Below are 20,687 nucleotides of genomic sequence, written 5' to 3'. Positions count from 1 at the left end.
GGTGCGAGGGAGTGGTTATGTAAATCAAGAGACCTTAAAAAGGCTTGTCCCCTCCCAGTCAGGTGTGCTCGAACCAGGTCACAAGTTCAGTGCACCCACCACGCTGTTAATAAAGTTCTTTGTTTCACTTTATTTGGCCGTCTTCTAAATTTTACTTAGATATATTTCTCACACCTATGAAAAGAAATAATCCCCCTACCACCCCTCCTGGCACCTCAAAGCACCACAACTCCCAGCAAATGCTGAAAGAGCAGTGGATTGGCAGGTCCCCCAATTTACTGCCAACCCACTGTAGCCTCTCACCAGGAGGGGGACTGACGTCCCTATATTCCTCTAATTGTAAAGTGCCAATCTGGAGAGACTTTGCATGTGTTAGCTCTGGTGGACAGAAGTTACTGTACTACATAGTAATATTGCTCCTAATGAAGCTACTTTGCAGATCTGCAGTGTGGGGGACAGTTCCAGCCCCACCCTCCAGGCTAGGGTTACTTTAACAACAGGAGATATCAACTTATTTGTTGCAAAGATGTTAATTGCCTTAGTTAAAAATATGTCTTAGACATATACTGGCAGGTCGAACAGTTGAACAATTGAAACACTGAACTGTTGTTTTTATTTAAAGACTCTGTAAGCAGGATTTGCCATTTGATCTATTACTGGTTTGTGTGGGTTCCCAAAGTGGGATCCTGTTGCAATGCCAGCACCTGCCAAGGTGGTGAATGTAAAGCAATATCACATTCCAAGGAGGGAAGAGGAAATCATTCAAGCGATTCAGTCACTGCAAGGAGTGGGAATCATTAGAGAAACCATGACTGCTTTTAACAACCCTATTTGTTCGACAGTCAAATAGCACTTGGAGAATGAGTATTGAGAATTGAATAAAGTCACCCCCCCAACTGCAGTTGTGGTACCAGGCACAGTTACCCCCATAGAAAAAATCGGCAAATATTTACAACCCAGGACGTTGGTAATAGACCTTGTTAATGCTTTCTTTTCAATAGCCACTGCTTCAGAATGTCAGGATCAGTTTGCCTTTGCCTGGCAACAAAAGCAGTATACTCTTCAGGTATTGCCTCAAGGATATAAACACAGTCCCTTCATTTGCAACCAAATGGCAGGAGCTGGTGTAGCACTGTGGTCCAGTGCTATCATGGTTTACCCTTATATTGATGATCCATTGACTATGGCAGAGTCACAACAAGAAACTGAGGCAGCTGCTGAATCGTTGAAAGCCCACGTAGAGGACCGAGGCTGGGCAATTAATCTGAAGGAAATACAGGGCCCCAGTACTACTGTGCAATTTTGGGATATAGTTTGGCATGGGCAGCTTAGAGAAATACCAAACATGGTACAACAAACAGTCCAGCAATTCCCTGTACTGACCACTGTGAAACAACTACAAACCTTCCTGGGACTTTTAGGGTACTGGAGAACTTTCATTCCGCAGCTGGTGGTACTAATATGCTCTCTGCAAAAGACTAGGAATAAAGTTGTTTGGCAATGGACCAAGAGACAACAAGAAGCCTTTGATGCCTGCAAGAATGCTTTAAATGAGTAAGCCCAATTGTACATAGCTGCATTTAAGGGCATTACATACACCCTGGCAGAAAATAAAGCTCAGTGGGCTTACCTGGCAGGTTGCTTACATTGGCCCTCTGCCCCCATCAAGGGGGTGGCAATATATATTCACTGCTGTTGATACAATGTTAGGATCGCTCTTGTTAAATTCACCAAATATATCATATTACATTTACATATATAAATATGCTACATCATGACATATTTCAGGTATCTTTGACAAATTATCTAGGCCTTATCTAGGGGGGACAGCATTGAAACTCTTGTTATTGGTGCCACAAATGCACCATCAAATTGAAGTTCAGTCTGAAAAAGTGCACACCACACCTCAATCTGTGTGAGCAATCACCTCATTTCAAGCTTTTCTTCTCCAGGTAGCAAATATAAAGCATCTGAAATATGCCTGCACCTAAGGTTTAAATTGGACATCAAAGGCAATTGTTGCCTGGAATGTGGAAGTAATTGCAGTGCACCTGGGAACCTTACCAGTCCAGTTGCTGACTAGTCACCTCCTGTCTCAACACCACATAGGCTGTTGGGAGTTTAACAACATGTGCTGCTTCAACATGACTGCTAAATCAGCTGCATTGAGAAGAACAGGACCTCATACATGGATTAAGGCAACCTATTGGTGGTGCCTTGCTAGCTGAGTGGTTTAATTCCTTGACAGGAGGACTGGGACATTTACCTTAGGGCATTACATGTTTATTCCTTTTTCCTATTAGCTCCATTAAGTGCCTCTGTAAGTTACCCTGTCCTACACTTCCACCTCTGGCATAAGTGATCTCTTGATGGAGGGAGTGGAATGTTGGGAGAACAGAATTAAAAGCAGAAGAACGGTGAGGAGAATGGTAGATTTGCTCAAGTGACCTTGCAGCTGGGAATACTAAGACCTGGAGAATATCAGTGGGGGAAATTTTCATATATTATGCCTACTGCTGTTTGTCCTCTGTATGTTTTGAGAAGTAGAATTCCTGTGTAGAGATAACATACTCTCACAGACATGGTTGAGATCCTTGTTGAGAGAGAGATCAAAAGCTCAGAGATCACAAAGAAACCACAGAGAAGATCACGGCATGGTGAGAAACTGCGTGTGTGCGAGGCCCTTTGATAAGTAAATCCAGGTAGCAGGCCCCTCTGCCCTGCTAGGATTGGACTAAACCTGATGGTGCCTGTGCCCCTGTTTGTGTGTCTCTGCTGCCTAGTGTTGTGCAGAGCCTCTTCAATTAGCAAGGTAATAAATATACTCTTTGCATTTCAGCTTGGTTTTGTGGTCGCCCTGGTCACCTGCACTGTGTCAATTCACACACAGCACGTACTTTAACGTTGCTTAAGAGAATAAGTATACAGAATTAGAAATTGATCCTGCTGAAAGTACTTGAATAAGAACATAAATCTATGTCAAACATACATGGTTGTCCATGTACATACTAGAATGTTAATCTCTGAAAACAGGTAATACATGAAACATTATTTTACTCTCTTTGTGAAGGACTGCCCCTGCTTGAGGGAGTCTTGGGAAACTCTCAAGCAAGCTTGTAATCCTCTTGATATTATCTCTGCTGAGTGTATTTGACAAGAGACACTCACCCTTCACCAATTCTATTCAGGGAGAAACTAAAAACCTAGCACTGTCACAGTAGCCATGATTTTATTTTCTGCACCTTAAAGCCCTACAACTCCCCAGAGCTAAACCATTTAGAGCCAGCTCCTCACTGAGGCAGCTACACTGTTCTGCTTGTAAAGCAAAGCAAACTCTAGCTAGAAGAGATTTTTTGCAGATGCTCTACTACAAAGCATGCCACATCATGAGTCAGTAGCAACACCTCCTAGCTTGTAGGCAGCACGCTGCCATTTTGTATTCTGCAAAAACTTTAATGGCCAACCGAATTCAGAAAATGAAATACAGGTAAAGCAAAATCTAATGCTGCTCACAGCATACTGCTTGTTGTATAAAGGAGAAGACTGATGATCACATTACAATCATAAAGTATTATTGGTAGCTTAAATGAATCATGTCTTCACAGATTATAGGAATAACTTTGCTTCTTGAAATAGGATCAGTCGTGTTCAGCTCTGAAACAAAGAGGAAACTGATGGAGGCCACGCCATGCAGCAAAACTCTGCTCTGCAAGAGCCTGGGTCTTGTACATGCGCAAACCCACTGATCACCCCTCTTCTCCTCTGTGCAACTGGACTCCTTCCTTTCCTGCTTGAATTCTCTTATCCCTACTGATATTTGATAATTATGCTTCCTTTTTAACAACTCATCTGCTGATTTGTTTTTCCATTTGCTTTAAAATTACAGTGGAAGAAAACCAGGCATGTTTTCACAGACATACTTAGAAATGCTGACATATTCTTCACTGCAAAAAGAACTTCTTTTGATCTTCAATAAACTATTCTTAGAAATAATGTGCCAATGTAATCAGTCTAATTTTAGAAATGCTGGCTAGCTGGGTATTTTCTTCAGAAATCTTTATCAAGTAATACAGATGGTTGAAATAACAGCAATTAAGAATGTGTGAACCAAATTGTACAGAGTTCAACCTTAAAAGCAAGAAACCCCAAAATACTACTTTAAACAATTTGAAGGAAGCATTACATGCACAATTCAGTGTAGGAGTAGGCTCCCCTACTTTCAAATTTCAAAAGCTAGAAATTTTTCAAGTTCAGGAAGTCCGTGAGCCATGTTTTAACTGCAGGAAGCTGCACAGGTTTCTCCCCTTTGTGATAAGGTTTGAAATACCTCCCTTGTCAGAAAGTCTGCACCAAGATTTGAGAGGGCAACAGTTTCTGCATTTCATTTGTCCTGAAATTACCTAGTGTTTTCATATTATAATTTGTTTCTTAGTTATACCTGTGCTGAAGGAAAATCATCACATAAAAGTCCAAATTGTGGGGAATAAAGACATAACAACTTCTAATAAGTGTTACATGGAGCAGCCTGCTTGGGGAGGTTTGCCCTCAAAATAATGTGAGAAAAGAACATCTCCTGGGGGAAACATGAGCAGTGTAAAATGGAAAAAGAGGACAAAACAGAATAAAGTAATGTAAAATCTACTGAGTGCAGCAGATGTTTACACATGTAAACCTGATTTTGTGTCATTAGTTTCCATTAGCACTGTGCTCCTTGGGAAGGGTATGTTACAGGAAAACACAATCACCAATAAAGCAAAGCAATTTTTCTGATGTAAGAAAAGGAAGAAAAAGAGCCATGAGATGGGGAAAGTAAATGCAAAGAAAACAATGACAATAGAAATAATGCCAAGACATGTTCCAATATCTATCTTACAGAAAATATGGCTGCAATAACAGAAAAGTGTTCCAATCAGGCAACACTCATAAGCAGGCTTTTTGACCTTAACTAACAGGTAAGTTAATTTTCTTGAAATAATAGTGTGAATAGTTTGGCCTAGGCCTTCCTTGGTGACCAGTTGGTAACCAAGGAAGTGCCCAGATTTACCTGGTATTCCCTACGATTTTTATGTAAGCTGGAGTATAAGAAGAAGGGAGGAGATGCCTTCGCTCTCTTTCCTTCCGGCGGCTTTGGAGGTGCAGGTTTCCCTGCTGTTGAGTCTGTCGGCTTGGGGAGTGAGGCCTGGTAAGGCCTTGTCGACCTTGGGAGGCGGAGGCTGCCGGCAGTCGCTCCAGCGTGACTCTCCCTTGTCCCAAGGAGAGTAGTAAGATATTCTTTGCTAATTCTTTTAGTTGATAGACCTTGGGCTACTGATTGGGAGATATAGATATATATATATAATTTTGGGGTTTGTTCTTCCCTTCCCCTTTCCCCTTTCCCTGTGAAATTGTATATATATTTCAACTGTACATAACTGTAAATATAAGTGTAAATATATTTATATATATTGCTTTGTCTCTCTCTTGTTTTTGGTTCTTTTGGGGTTTTTTCCCCCTCTTCTCCCTTGGTTTGGGGGGAGGACTTCTTGTGGTAAGGTTTGGAGACTTGGCAGGGAGCCAGCTCCAAACCATATCATAATAAATAGATACATACATAATATTGAAAAATATTACACATTAATGGAGATTACACATTAATGGAGATTAAAAATACAAGAAGTTATAATACAGATTAGGGGAAAAAAACTCTGCAAATTCCATTTTGCACCTGAGGATCAAAAAGTCTTTATAAATTGATTGACTCAAATTTCAGAATCTCTCTTTTCCTTAATGTTTGAAGTGAGCAGTGGCACAGAGAATAATAATAAAAAAAAATTGAACAGGTGCGTCTCTACTAGATTTCAGAGAAAAAGAGTTTTAGAATTGTTACTGCTTTCCACTGACGCTAATAACTTGTACACAACATTATCATTAAAAGACATGATCATGTACAAGACATGATCATTAAAAAAACTCTCCCAATTCTGTGGCGCTCTTTTACAGAATCTGCTCCATTCTAATGGTTAGTAAGAGCCATCATTTCTGCCTTGGGGACAAGAAGAGTTGCTTGAACAGGCCTTTCTGTACTGGTGCTCATGGTCAGTAAGGCAGGAGGAATAACTCTGTGAGGAGTACCAACATCTCCTCTTTCTGAACTGGGCAGTGGCCATCAAGGCAGGAGATTTTTTACCAGACTGCAGCTTCAAAGACACACAGGATCCCACTGCTGCCTGACAAGCTCAAGGCTGCTTCAGCATCTTCCCCCTTCTTGCTCCAGGTACCACACTGGGCCTGTGCAGACCTGCATGTAGCGTGCTGTAGCCCCGGAGTGGGGTCCTGCAGAGGCGCCTCCCCTGACACCATACTGTCTGGGACAATGTTCATGACTCAAAGAGGCTACAAACCAGTTTTCTACCTTGCCAGGGTATCATGCAGTCCAGACCATTAAACATTCTTCAAGCATCCCAAGAGCCTGGGGAAGAATCTAGTATTGTTTTATAAATGTTTCTGGGGAATTTTGCCTGCCATCACAACCTCACAGCCCAAAACGTAACAGCCGCTGACTGACCCTGTTCAGTGCAAAACACACAAGGATATATTTAGAACTACACCATACCTTATATAGCTACAGCAAAGCCCATCCATCAACTTGTATGGTATTTTCTGCAATACATTTTCAAAGTTTAAAACATAATTGAAAAAAGAATGAAAACGCTGTGGACTCTCTGATCTTCTCTACTGTTAGCTGTCTCAGAAGTGCCTGGAATCCTTTAGCACTCATAAATCAACTCTTTCATCAAAGGATCAGCATTGCTAATTCCAGACATCAGGCAATCATTGTGATCTAAGTTATATGAGTCAGCCAGAAGATCCCATAACTAAGTCAAGTGATCATGAAGTAATTTACAACCTCTGAGGCATTTAGCTCTGGGGTTTTTTAGCAGTTCATCTTTGGTCCTAGGGAAGGATTATTTCTAATTATTCTTTTTCATAGTTGAATCCATTCTTGAGGGACAGAATGTGTCTGCATGAGGTACATATGTTCATCCAAAGTCTTGGCTATGCTCACAGAGAGGTATCATACTTCCCAAAATAAAAAAGGCGTCTGTGCCATTCTAGATACAAAATATCAGATATAAGCAGAAACCCTAATCTTCCTGTACTGGCTGCCAATCCATGTGTATTTTCCTTATCCTACCTTAGCACTTAGGATTTCCATTCTTAGCCATTGATAAAAATATATGTGATAAAAATACTCAGTGAACTTGGTATTTTTATTCCCTGCTCCATCACGATGGAAGTCATCAGTTTGGCTCAGTAAAAATTATTGTGCAAGTAAAGAACATGCTTACAAACCAGGACAAATTGAAAACTGAGGTTGAAATTTTCTCAGGGAAAAGTTGAGTCAGTAAGGGGGGCCGGGGGAGGAAGACTCTGGTAGTTATATTTCTTGTAATTGGTATGTTAGGGGGAAAAGTAACAAAAAACCCCCACTTAAGAGTACTCCCAAAAGTCTGTCCTAAATAGGTTTTGGAAATGTTTCCCCTTTATGCACCTTTACTATTAAAAATAATAAAAAAAAATCTTTCACGCAAACAGTCTAAGTCTCAACATTAGTTTGGATTTGTTATTATCAGTCATCTGATCTGTACAACAGGCCAGTTCCACTTAACTGTGGGCAAAGATGTGATCTCCTGTTTAGCCACCAGTTATCTTCAAAATTGGGATTCCTTTTTCAGCTAATGGTACCTGCCATTAGGTTTATCCTGGTGGTCCACAACTATATTTGCAATAGAAGGACTTTCCACCCAAGGCACAGGGCAGGGAGATTGCCTTGCAATTGAAATGATTAAAGACAGAAGTAAAACTTAAAAGGTTATATGTAATTGAGACAAGTCCTGAATCCACACTGTTGGTCACGTTCTTCACTCTAAAGAAATAAGACAAACCAAGCAGGTCCCAGAAAGTTTAGCTCTACAGCCCAGCAAAGAAGAATCAGGGATGTGTGCTAAGCTGCTGAGGCAGATGGAGTGATGTATTCAAAGACATTTTAAAGTATATCAGCTTCCTGCCCAGCTCTTTGAAGTATACAGGCAATAAAAAGAGCCCCCCCCCAAAAAAAAAAATCAAAAAACCCCAAATATTTCCAAAAGCATTCAGAGACTTGGAGATAAGCAAAACTCAGCATTGGGTGTGATCTGAACAAGTACTTATGGAGCTATCAGCTTTCAACAATGTCTTATGACAGGTTTCCCTTCCTGTTACTAATCTTCTTACACAGGTGTCTTCCCCACAGAGTCATGATTACTGGGCTCCACAACTGTCACAGGCATAAAAAAAGGAAGCTGAATATTGCTCCTCATGTTTTCTGATCTTTCTTATCATCCTCTATTTCCCTCTACAAGTAAACACTTTGCATAATTTCTCTTCGTTCCCATTTTTCTTTTGCCTTTGGTCTTCTTTTCATTTCTCAGCAGAAGAAATAGTGGCCTTAAAGATATAACAGAAAAACATTGCATCTCTGCTATTCTGGTTCTCATATTGCTTCAAGTCATAACAGTTAGGTCCAGCATGGCACATATTCAAACATAAGAAGAGGCCCAAAAACTGACTGCCAGTAGAAGAAAGTAAGAAATTGTTTTCCCCAGTTTCAAGTCTGTTGATGGAGTGGATGTACCGATACATGCTACTCAGGTTAGCAGGCTACAGATTAACTCCCTTTGAGTTTGAGTACATTTGCTATTAAAGAAAGGTGTGATAGAACATTTACTTACAAACTTTTACTGAAGCCCGTTGGCAAGCTCAGTAGGCCTGTCTCAGTCCTCCCTTGGAGACATCACCTCTGCCAGATCTTAACCACGTCTATTAAATTTGCTACATATAAGAATGCCTTCCCCACATTGGTAACTTTTACCTATAAAAGCATCCAGGAAGTTGCTTCCAAAAATTCTCTGAATCTTAGTAGTCTGTACCCAACCCAAAAATTCATGCTTTCTCTTACAATCCCATTTCTGAATCCTAATAGGAAGCTATTTAAAAGAGAAGATACTAAAGAACTTGGGTCATTTTCCATCTAAATTACTTGCAAAAGAAGCATCACAAGATTTGGTCTATTTTCAAGTTGGCTGCTGTCACTAAAAAAGTGTCAATTTCCCCCCCCCCTTCCTCTCCCTTCTCTTTCTTAAAAAAGAACTTCTCTGAACAATTCAGCAAAGTTATAGCAGTCCAAAGCATTACTAAGCTCTGCAGACCATGAACTACATTGAAAAAAAAGCCAGAATTTTGTAAACACATTGATAGGAAATGCAACAACATCATTACTCCTAAAATGGTAAAAAGTGTGGGAAAGCTCTGTTTGACGGATTAGGGAGGCTCACTTCAGGCTCAGAAGCAAGTCCAGCAGGTTCAGTGTAGACATTTAGCAATCCAAAAGTTTGCAATGTCAAAAGCAATAAGGGGGACTAAAGGAAACAGAGTATTTAACACAGCATACTGCCTGTGCCTTTTTTTGTACACGTAAGCCTGATGACTTTGAACTCCAGGTTTCACCTGCTGAGGATACACATTGTCTCAGCACACCTGCTATAAGTAAAACATAAGGAAACAGGAAGGGGCAAGGATACATCTTTGTGGTAACATAATGCAGGCAAACGAGGCAATAGGTTAGAGCAGCTAGATATTGTGTCGTCGTAAATTTTGAATTTTGGCACTTGCATGGTTCTAGCCCTTGTGCTGTCTCTGCTCCCTAGGGCTTATCCAATGAACATAGCCAGAGTTCAGAATTTAGGGAGTTTGTTTTGGCCCGTGAAAGAAATCAGCAGGGCACCAGCTGAGAAATCCATGCCATTTTCTATTTGGGCATCAAAGAGATCTTACCAGCTGAGTAACAGGCTGGCATGTCCTGGATCACAAGAACACGATATGAATAGAAGTTGTAACTGTCCTTTTATCTTACTTTCCATTATAAACATTTATGAATCATTTTGATATCTTGAACTTGGCTTTGAAATCCTACATGAAGTTCACAAACCCTACAAAAATCCTGATCAATTCTCTTCTCTGTTCCCCCATATAGACACCTACCAGTTTCTGCAGATTTTTGAAGATGCTTTGGCTAGCACATCCTTAGATATTTCCAAAATATTTTAATGAAGAAACCATGAAGATGTTCTCATGTGCAACTATTACCTTGACATAATCAGCTTTGCAGGAATCTGATCTTGTTAATGCGAATGCAAGATGTAAAACACTCAAAGGGCAGCTTGTACACACTGTTTAGTACATGACAAAACACCCAGATTGTATATAGGAAACTTAGAAAACTTCCTGCACCTACCATGCCAGTGCCAGCAGTCTGGAAGCTTTTTGGAGAGCACATGCATAAAAAGCAGGGGGGGAAGGAGATGGGAGAGATATATTGTTTTTATAAGGAATCTGATTATTCTCAAACAGTTTACACAGTAACATTTGATGAGTATTTTCAGTTTGAGTAATTCGTTTTCCCCCACAAAAAATAAATGGCAGGCTTTGTTTTATTTGTCAAGATGAAACTGTTAACTCATGGCTAGGCTTCGTGAACGAAGATTCGGGAAGGGCTCTATCCACTGTTAACTCATGCTTCTCTGTAACAGGATTATTTATCAGCAATGCCCAGGATCAGTACCTGGGCAATGAGGGCCAAATTCCAGTCATATATATGAAATTGCACCTGGTATACCACAGACACTTAGTCTATCCCATCCTGTGTCACTATTCAACACTCCTTTAGCTGCTGTGCCAGACAAAGAGTTGACCATACACAGACATAGTTGAAGAAAAGATACTAGAGGCATCAATCCAGTAGAGTACGGGTTTGTGGCTTTGTTCTCTACGTTTGTTGTTCTGTTCAGCAAACCTGCAAGAAATTCTACAGTAACAGATTCTTCTTTTTGTCAAAATTTTGTTTTAATTGCTGACAATAGGTTTTAAATATCACCTCTTAAGATCTGCACAGGCTGTCAGCGTAGATCCTCTGGCCATTGAAGTCATCTTAAAGAGCTGAGAGAGAACAACATTTTGTTTTTTATCTAATATTCTCCACCCATCCTTATATGTGAATGTTTGAAAAGAAAAAAAATTCAGCTACTGTTACAGACGCCACCATCCACCACCCAAAAAATGTATCAAGACTATTGTGTTGAAGCCCAGTTCAAAGCCTACTGCTGCAGACTACCTATATCTCACATCCTCATGAAAGCTGCAGTTTTTCATAACTGATCTCAGTTATTCAAAGTTCAGGAAGCAGTTTTCATCTTTCCCTTAGCCTGAAAAAAAGAGCTTATTCACCTAAAAATTGAATGAGCAAAGTAACAGACTGAAAGAACCCTGAGGGTGATAACATAATTTTGGTAAGAACAAAGAAATCCATGGGGAGTGCACAACTGCTGAGCAAGTACGAAGAGAGATAACAAAGATCACCACTGTTTATGTCCTAAAGTAGTGAGCCATAGCACTTCATCAGGAGGTTTCAAAACCTGTAAAATATCTCAGAATTTCCTGTTAAAGTGCTGAGCATTAACAAAGTCCTCCGATGAAGTGCTAGGGTTTAGAAAGTTGCTTTGGATGGAAACTGCATTTAAACCAGTAAAAATCCGGCATAAAACTCTGATCTGAAACTAGTTTTCATATATTTTTGCTTACTGCTCTCTATTTACTGCACTTCGAGATACAAAAAGTTTAAGAAGGATAAGAAAAGTAACTTTCTGATGTTCAACTCCCTTTCTCTGCAAGCAAAGCAAATTACACACTCTAGAGATTCAGTTCTCCAAGTACTCATTTTAAAGTGCAATAGAAGCATTTCACTCTGCAGGGGACTCTGCTCAGCTACAGTCTTCCCTCTTGTAATACCCCGCATCACAAGAAACTGAGTCTGCAAAAAAGGCTGTGTCGCAGGGTATCTTGTCGTGAGGCTTTGGTCCGGTGGGGGAAGAAAGACACACAAGACACACTAGGATGGTGAGACAAGAGATGTCTGCCTGCTCAGCGCAGCAGGCAGTCTTTATTGAGCTTACTAAGTTCTACTTTCCCACATACAACATAAACATATCTTCATGAAGACATCCAGGAGTTCAAGCACCTGCACATTATCAAACAGTCTTAACCTTGTACTCCCTGCAACCCAAGGCCGTGTCCATGGAAACCATCTAACCAGCTCCACTGCTCCCATGGAACACGGCCTAACTTTTGCAATATCACAAACTTCAATTGTGGGGCTACGACTTCACCTCACAAAGCTATATATGAGAATCAGCACTCACAACATTTGAGACTGGAAAGAAAATACTCATCCTGGATTTATGGAAATACAAGGGACTGCAGTCACACCTGTGCCCATAGTTAAGAACAAGGTAAACAAGGGCAAAGCAATCCACATGACAGCCTCAGTCAGATGTCCTTCTCACAGGCTTGTTAAATATGCCCAGCTCCCCAGAGAGCAGAACATCCCTTCCTGAAGGGAAGGACCTCCAGAAACTTTTAGGTCCTGAGAGTTTAGTAATTCTTTCTTTCCCTCTGCATTTTTAAAACAAACAGAAAACCATATCATACTTCCTAAATGAAGCACTCATGCCTTTACCTTCTAGAATAGACTCCTGGTAAAGCAGAACTTCTTTTCTTCTACAAGTGGCAGTTTCTGCACAAACATCAAGTTCCTCCCATCAGTCCATTTGTTCTCGCAGCACTGCAAGGTCAGCAGTAGTAACAGAGAATCCATAAACTACATATCAATAGCGGAAACAGTAGGGTCAAAGGGAGAAATGTACAGGTAAAGTAAGGAAAGCTGGCAGTTACAGAGTATGCTGGTTTGGGAGTGGGTAGAGTTAATTTTCTTCACAGTTGCTGGTATGGGGCTATGTTTTGGATTTGTGCTGAAAACAGAGTTGATAATATAAAGATATTTCTGTTATTGCTTACACAGAGCCTTCTCTGGTTTTCATACTCCCACACTGCCAAGGAAGTTGGGGATGCATGAGAAATTGGAAAGAGACACAGCCAGTACAGGTGACCCAAACTGACCAAAGGGATATTCCAGATTATATGACATCATGCTCAGTATAGAAAGCTGAGGAAAGAAGGAGGAAGTGGGGCAGGTTTGGAGTGATGGCATTTGTCTTCCCAAGTACTTGTTACATGTGATGGAGCCCTGCTCTCTTATAGATGGTTGAACACCTGCCCATGGGAAGCAGTGAATTAATTCCTTGGTTTGCTTTGCTTTTGCTTTCCTTATTAAACTGTCTTTATCTCAACCCACAAGTTTTCTGCCTTTTACCATTCTGATTATCTCCTCAGTTCCACTGGTGAGGAGTGAGCGAGCAGCTGCTTGGGGCTTGGCTGCTGGCTGAGGTTAAACCACAACACAGAATAAGGTCTGTTGCTTTCTTCTCCCCACAAAAAGATCAGTGCTATTTCCCCTAACAGCACACATGTTTTTCACATCTTTGAAGACTGACAACTCAGCCCAAGACAGCTGGCAAAACTAAATCAAATTTTAATTATTTTGTCTATATTTGCATATAACCATTGAGAGAAAGATGAATTTACAAATTGAAAAAAATCTTAGTGAAAAAGAAGGCAATGTGGTGTAATTGAACCCGCAACCTGAATTAACTCCATGCAAGTACGCTCTCAAACCTTGCTAGTGGGGAGAACAACTGCAGGCAGAAATTGTGTGCAAATATAGCCTATAAATATTTCCAGTCAGATATCCAAGTAATTTCTTTTGCTTAGATTTCCTGTCCCTTTTCTTTTTGAGAAACTTAAATTTGCTCTCTGAACTAGAGTTCATGACTGTTAGGTATTTCCATCAGCTGTCTTTTCCCTTTATCTGAGATTCAAACACATCCAAGTGGCACAAGAACCATTTGCTTCACCTGAGTTTGTGGCAACCAGAACCTCACAGTACCAGCCAGACAGCCCTGCAGTAAAAGTGGAGGCAGAAGTGACACTGAAATGACCAAGCATCACACTACCTTTCATCCTTTCCTGTCCTGAAGAATTGCTCCTCCTGCCCAATAGCTGTGCCCCATCTTGATATTTCAATCTTCAATTATCAATAAAGAAAGCAATTTAAAAAAATTGTACCAGAAGCACAAAGACCAAGATTACAAAATAAAAATGCTGCCAACCGAAAAGTATGACCAGTTGGAAAAGGTGAAGTCTGAAAATTACCTCTATTTCTGCCTCTACTCTGTCAAAGTAGGCAGTTAAGGTTTCTAATGTTTGAAAAAGACCATTTCCCACCAATTCTTTCCACCAAATCCCTGCCACACATCTCCCTCCAGCACTGCCCCCTCTCATTCTGCACACACAGAGCAGCAGAGGCTTTCGTTTCTCCACATCAGCACGAAGTGTACTTCAACCCAGTGAACTTGCAAAACTACGAATCACAAACTATGTTCCCATTATTTGTCACATATATATATATATCAGATGTTTTCCACCTGTGACCTTCCACAAGTCAAGGGGAAGTCCAGTGCCAGGTTGCTACAGTAGTAACTTGTACAACCTCCTCTCTTACACAGGCAAAATTAATGACTCTTCTACCAATGGCTCACTTGAGTTTTTATACAGAGGGAAAATTGTTCCAAGCCTAAAACTTTTCTGTCACTAAGTTCTTGGGTCAACATTATTTTGAAATGGTCTAAAATTTTCCAGGTAAAGCAAGAGCTCAAAGCAATCATATTACTTTCATGAAAAGCACATAGTAAAGCACATAAAATGCCTAGATATTGACACTGCACTCCAAAAGTAAATTTGACTGTTTCAGGGAACACAAGATCAATGCTATTACTTATAGACAACAGTCTCATTTACAGTAACTTTCTGCAACAAAAGAATAAAGTTAAAGATGATTTCTTTTAATTCCTTATATCAATCTGACTTTGGGCAAAAGAAAGAAAAAACTAATTGTGGGCCTTTCTATATGGAACAGGTATGGAATAGAAACAAAGGGCACTTCATAATATATTTCCATTTGTTTGTTGTTTTTTAAATCCTACCTTTAAGCAATTTAACTCCAGAACAAGAAGGAACATGGCCCTTTCCACCTCTGTGTTTTGCACCACTTTTCTGGAGACTTCATAACGTACTACAGCAAGGCTGATACACTCACAGTATCATGTATTTTGGGAGTGTGGAAGATGAGGGTTAGCACACCCCCACTCAATCCCCCTTTCCCAATACAAGAGAGCAGTAAAGGTGTGGAAGGAGTAAAGGGTGCCCACGTATGAGCAGTGACAAAGAGGTAGGAAGCATCTTGCTCATGGTAACAACAGCAGCATACCAGGGGGCAGAGATTCCAGCAAAGGGAAAAATGGCATCAGGGATCAGAGCAGGCAGCAATAGGCTCCTCCAGCTGTGGAATTTCAACAGGTAGTTCACATGAACCATACCAACCGCCTCAACTTCACAGTATTATTTGATAAGCAACAACAAAATAATATCTACCATATATGCCTTACACTCCAGTTATCAATACTCAGGCTCCCCAAAACACCAAGGTTCTTCCACAAGCCAATAAATAAAAAAATTTTATCATTTCTCTATATTCATTATAACCAGACTGGTGATACCCAGAAATGAGGCAGTAAATTACATCATGTGGAACATGCTGGAATTGCTTAATTTAAGGTGCTTGTCTGCAAATTGCATATGCAGTAGGGCTGACATACTAGAACATGCTAGATTGCACATGGCAGTACTGCAGCCTGGGGTTTGTTCAACAGAAATGCAGGAGCTCTATTTAATTTCAAAAAAATAAAAAGAAAGAAGTCACAACAACAATTCTCTGACCTCTTCTGCTATACAGCACTATGCACTATGCAGTTCAACTTACTTGTTCAGAAATAACATTCCTGAGACTTAACATCACAGATTGTGTCTATATATCTTATTTTTTTTAAAGCTTCTTTTTATTTCTCCTCTTTTCTGTCTGCATTTTGTCAGCTTGGCAAACTATTCAATCAGGGGGCAAAAAAAAAACGAAGACAATTTTCTTTTCGTTGTCCAGATTACATACCAAGTTATACTCAGCTTTTGTACCGAGTGCCTGCCATTACAAAATTACATTTCATTAACTTATTTTGCCTTAAGATAGTAAGGAAGGAAATACTGTTCCCATTCTATAGATGAGGAGGTGAAACCCCTTCTTTCAGGTACAATACAAACACTGAATAAAGTTCAGACAGTGAAAATTACCTATTTCACTGCGGAAACAAACTCCCCAGAAGACAACTGAGACCATTAGCAACAACACTATTTAATAGAGTCAGCCCTCCATCCTATCTTGGATAAGCATGTGCCTTCGTTATTTTGCAATGCTTATGTCCCGCAGCATGACCATGTGATACTTATATGTTATATTTCATACTTAATTGTATCAGAGTCACTGCAATAAGTTCACAAATTCAGGAAATGCCTTATATTTTCTTCATGCTATAGTTAACCTGAATGCGAAACTGCTTCCCTAGCAGCTTTGGTTTACCTGAAATCAGATACTATTCAGTCTTTGCATAAAACTCCCATCAGCATCAAGTGTAATATGATATGTATTACATGCCTGAGGCACAAACAAAATTAGACAACACCAATTTCTGACTATGCTGAAAGTTTGTTATTCAGGTTTGCTTGCTAGAGTCAATACAGCTCAGCATATAACAGTGAGATAGCATATGTCACTGTGGCAGATAAAAGGAGTAAGGTGGCTGAGGCTATGGTCTCAGAGCAGCCCCCATGCCTCCCCTGTGCATCTGACTACAAACTGGAAAGAGCATAGGGCAGAAATTCCCCAAACCCTTGCCACGCAAAGGCAGTTATTGCCTTGTGCCCATCTAATAAAGCAAGAATAAAGACCTCCCTTTGTAAAAAACTTTTAAATCCACAACTGGGGTGTGAGTTTGTTTGGTTTTGTGGCTTTTAGGGTTTTTTTTATTCTTTGGGGTCCTTTTGTGGCAGTGGTTAGATTTTATTTTTTTTTCCTATTTAGGGCTTCTCTAGATGGAATAATATTATTGAGAACTGATTACACATACAAGACCCAAACTGAGAAAGAGAATAAGCATTTACTCTCTGACTGAAAATCCTTTTCTCTGAAATCAGTGTACCCACAGGGCGTTGGGTGCAGCAAACAGTTAAGCAGTTGCAAGATACAGTAGTAAGAGAGTTCTCGTAATGTCAGAGAAAAATAACAGCATTATGCTTTAATACAGGTATGACATGCCTCAGGGAGGCCCATCACAGCTCATCTACCTTTCGCTCAGGGAATCATCAGAAGCACACAGCCACCACGCTGTGAAGTTGGAGGCTAAACAAATATTTCAAAATCCCTGCTCACGTATCTGTGTGAAAACTGGACACTCTCAGCCCTCATGAAACTGGGGAGTTAACAGCAAATCCAGCAAACAGTTTAATTTGGTTACTTAGAAGGAAGCAGCCGGTCGTAAAGTTTGCCTGTGCCTGATGTAGACATGCCAACATCCTCATCCTCCTGATTCACACCACTTTCACTATTTGACTGTTCCTTGTTCAAGAGCCACACCTTCTCTTTATGAAGCCCATTAAAAATAACAACGTATTACACGATAAATACGTTTCAATTAGGAAGAGGGAGCTCATAACTTTGCAGGGCTCTCTGGAGATCCAAACAACTGTGCTCATTTCACAGCTCACTGATTCTTTAGAAGCATTAGAGAGTCCTGGAAATAAAATGACAATACTTATTACATTTGCTCTATCTCATAGCCAGTGTGTTTTTCTTATGCCCTAATGGTGAAAAAAACCCTTGTGGATGATCATCTTAGAAGAACTGAATAAGCAGTTCTGAGCAACTAAAAGATACTGCTTCTTTATTTTTTTTCCTTTCCCCATTTTAAATCCTGAACTGCTCTTTACATCAGAGTCCAAAAGGAGTTCAGAGTTTGCAAATTCACATCACTTCTGCTTGAGTACAGATATTATTTATCTAATCTGACTTGGGCTTCCAGCAAGATCCCCGTTACACAGAGCAGTCTAATGTGCAACAGGTCACCTGCAAACACTGAATGTTTTATGCATGTGACATCACAAGAATAAACTGTTCAGAAGCACGTAGGGTCAAACCAGACTCCCTTGAGTCTCCTTGAAGCTTCAGAATCCCAGCTAAGTCAGATTCCTTGGAAAGGTTAAGCACCCTCTGAATGAACACCCCCCTGCAATGACCGGTGGTAAGGAGCAGAAGGGGCTGGAACAAAGGATTCTGCAATACAGATGATGCCCAAAGGACAACTGCAGAGCAGTACAGCGAGTAAACACCAGAAAGTCTTGTTCCCTGCCACTGCTCTTTACAGTTTCCTCATATTTTTATTTACAAAACAAAGCTACTATCCTTGTATGCTCATGTTTACACATTGTCTCTTTCAGAGCCATAGACCTTCTCTCACATGATTTTTCTTCCACTAGCACTCTACAGAGAATTTAACTCCCCAAAAATATTTATCTTAATTCTCTTTTATTTGCCCAGTAGATCCTTGCAGTTCTGTAGGCTGATAATTTTAAGTGCAGCTACTTCACTAACTCATAGACATAGCAATATCTTCCAAGCTGAAGCATTGTTCATTTTTTAAAGAATTACAGGAAATTATCCCTCAAATGAAATTTATTTTGGCCTTAGCCAAAGGGTTTAATACCTTGGAATAAAATAAGTGGGAAACAAGACATTGAAAATAAACTTGTGCAGATTCTAAATAGAGTATTTGAAGTTCAAAAATGCCTGTTCTGAAGTTATGTCTTCTCTTTTTCTTCTCCCAATTAAACAGCACCTCAAGCAAAACTTGTGAAGTTCCCCAAAAAATTTTTTATCTTGGCTAAAACTAGTATTTGCAGAAGGATCATAGACCACCAGGAGTTACTGCCTTTAGCTCCAGGTGACCCTAACTGGCCTCAATTTGTGCTGCCACCAATACTCACAGAACATTCTCAGGTATTCAGCCTTTCCAGCAGTGATCCCACACTCCCTCTCTGGGTCAGCATTAAGGCAAGGAGGAACCGAGCAGCACCAGTTCTATAGTTTATCAGAAAACAGTGAAGTAGTGTCCCTGTGAGAGCCATGGTGATTTCAAGCACCGGATAGTTCGCTTTCTCCTCCCACCCCTCACATTCAAAAAAAGAAAATATTCCATGTGATCTTAAGAAGACAAAGGATATTTTAGACTGTGACTTACAGAATTACAGTTTATAGTACAACAAACATCTGGCTTGCCATTGAGCTCCAATGCATACATGTCAATTGGTACAGGTTACTGGCACGCTGAACTATCCCAAGGTTAGAAGTGGATATCAATACAGGACCTCCCTTTAGCACACCCACGTTATTTTATCGGGTTAGTTCTCCAAGAGCCAGCAACCATCTAGACTTGTATGTCTGCAGTGGATGTGAGAGGAAAAAAACAAGCAAAAAGTGTTGTGTAGCACCAGACTTGGAGCATAGCTTCTGTGTATTCAAACAAACCACCAGTGCACCTCAAACTGAGCCCAACCACTCTACCACCACCTCCTTCCACTGAGAAAACTTTTAAAAATTTTTTCTATATTTTTGCTCTGGAATCCACAAGTTTTGTGTCAATTTTGCAGTAGAACTCCTTAGTGTAGGAGTTAGAAATTGATCTGTGAGTATTAACCATTGAGGTTAAGGAGAATAGGCAGAGAAGACAGTTAATTTGAAGATTTATGAATTTCATTCAGCAGGGCTTACCTTGTTTTCTACCTTGACTGCTGAATCACACAGCCCAAAAATCATTTTTAATACATTCCTCATTAAAATCATGACTTTTCCTTGAGTCAGCAGAGCCTGAAATATCCATCTTTGAAATATCCAGTCTTGATTTCTAAGTATCAAAAAATTATAGAATACTCCACTCAACCCGATCCTCTTTTATCTGGAAATAACTCTTTTTTCTAACCTTCAAATTCTTTATTCTTTAAATTTAACTACATCACATCTCAAGTATTAAAAAATTACTATGATCATAAATCTTTCCAAACTAGATGATAGTAGCAGGCTTCCTCTTACTTAGCTGTAAAGGTCTATCTAAATCCAAGTTAGCTTTGTTATTACTGCATCAATAATAATAGAAAAGGTCCTATTGAAGGTCCTATAGGTTATCTTCAGACAGCATGAGCACTCTGAGCATGTAAACTTCAAATCTTTTACCAAAAGCAAGGTTAGAAGAGCAGCTTGAGCCACAAGAGCTAATTAGCAGATACCTAAAGCCCGGGGGGGGGGGGGGGGGAGGATGTCCTACCCTTGTTTACAAGTGCTCTCTTAGTGATTCTACTGGACTAATTCATTTAAATTCCTTTAGTCTCCCAATGAGAGAGTTTTTCTCTCTCAAAACAGAAAAATTTACAAAATAATTTTATTTTAGCTCTTCTCTGAAGCTCTGTTACAGAAGTTATCCATTTATACATCCCAGAAACTTGCTTTGCTTTTTGGCTAGAGGAACGTCAGACACTGTAACATTTATGGCATGATGGATGCTTTATTCTTGTCTATAGGGTGTACAGTCAAAATTTTAGCGCCTGTTGCATTCAAACTCACTGAAACTAGTGGCAACAAAGCATTCACACACAGCTGGTAATAGCTTAGGTATTAAGAATTAAGAATCAGTACCACTGGTCATTGATACATTCAATTCCTTAAA

At 40.0% G+C, this 20,687-nt stretch overlaps 1 protein-coding gene across 2 annotated transcripts in view; it reads right to left on the bottom strand.

The window, feature by feature from the left end:
• Positions 1-20,687, bottom strand: part of KCNIP1 (potassium voltage-gated channel interacting protein 1) — a 443,767-nt gene that overhangs the window by 374,427 nt on the left and 48,653 nt on the right. The window lies entirely within an intron of this gene.

Source organism: Neopelma chrysocephalum, unplaced genomic scaffold, assembly GCF_003984885.1.
Source record: "Neopelma chrysocephalum unplaced genomic scaffold, ASM398488v2 Primary Assembly neopelma1_303, whole genome shotgun sequence".
NCBI lineage: Eukaryota > Metazoa > Chordata > Aves > Passeriformes > Pipridae > Neopelma > Neopelma chrysocephalum.
The sequence above is the reverse complement of the archived record's forward strand: the minus strand, read 5'-3'. Positions and strand labels throughout refer to the sequence as shown.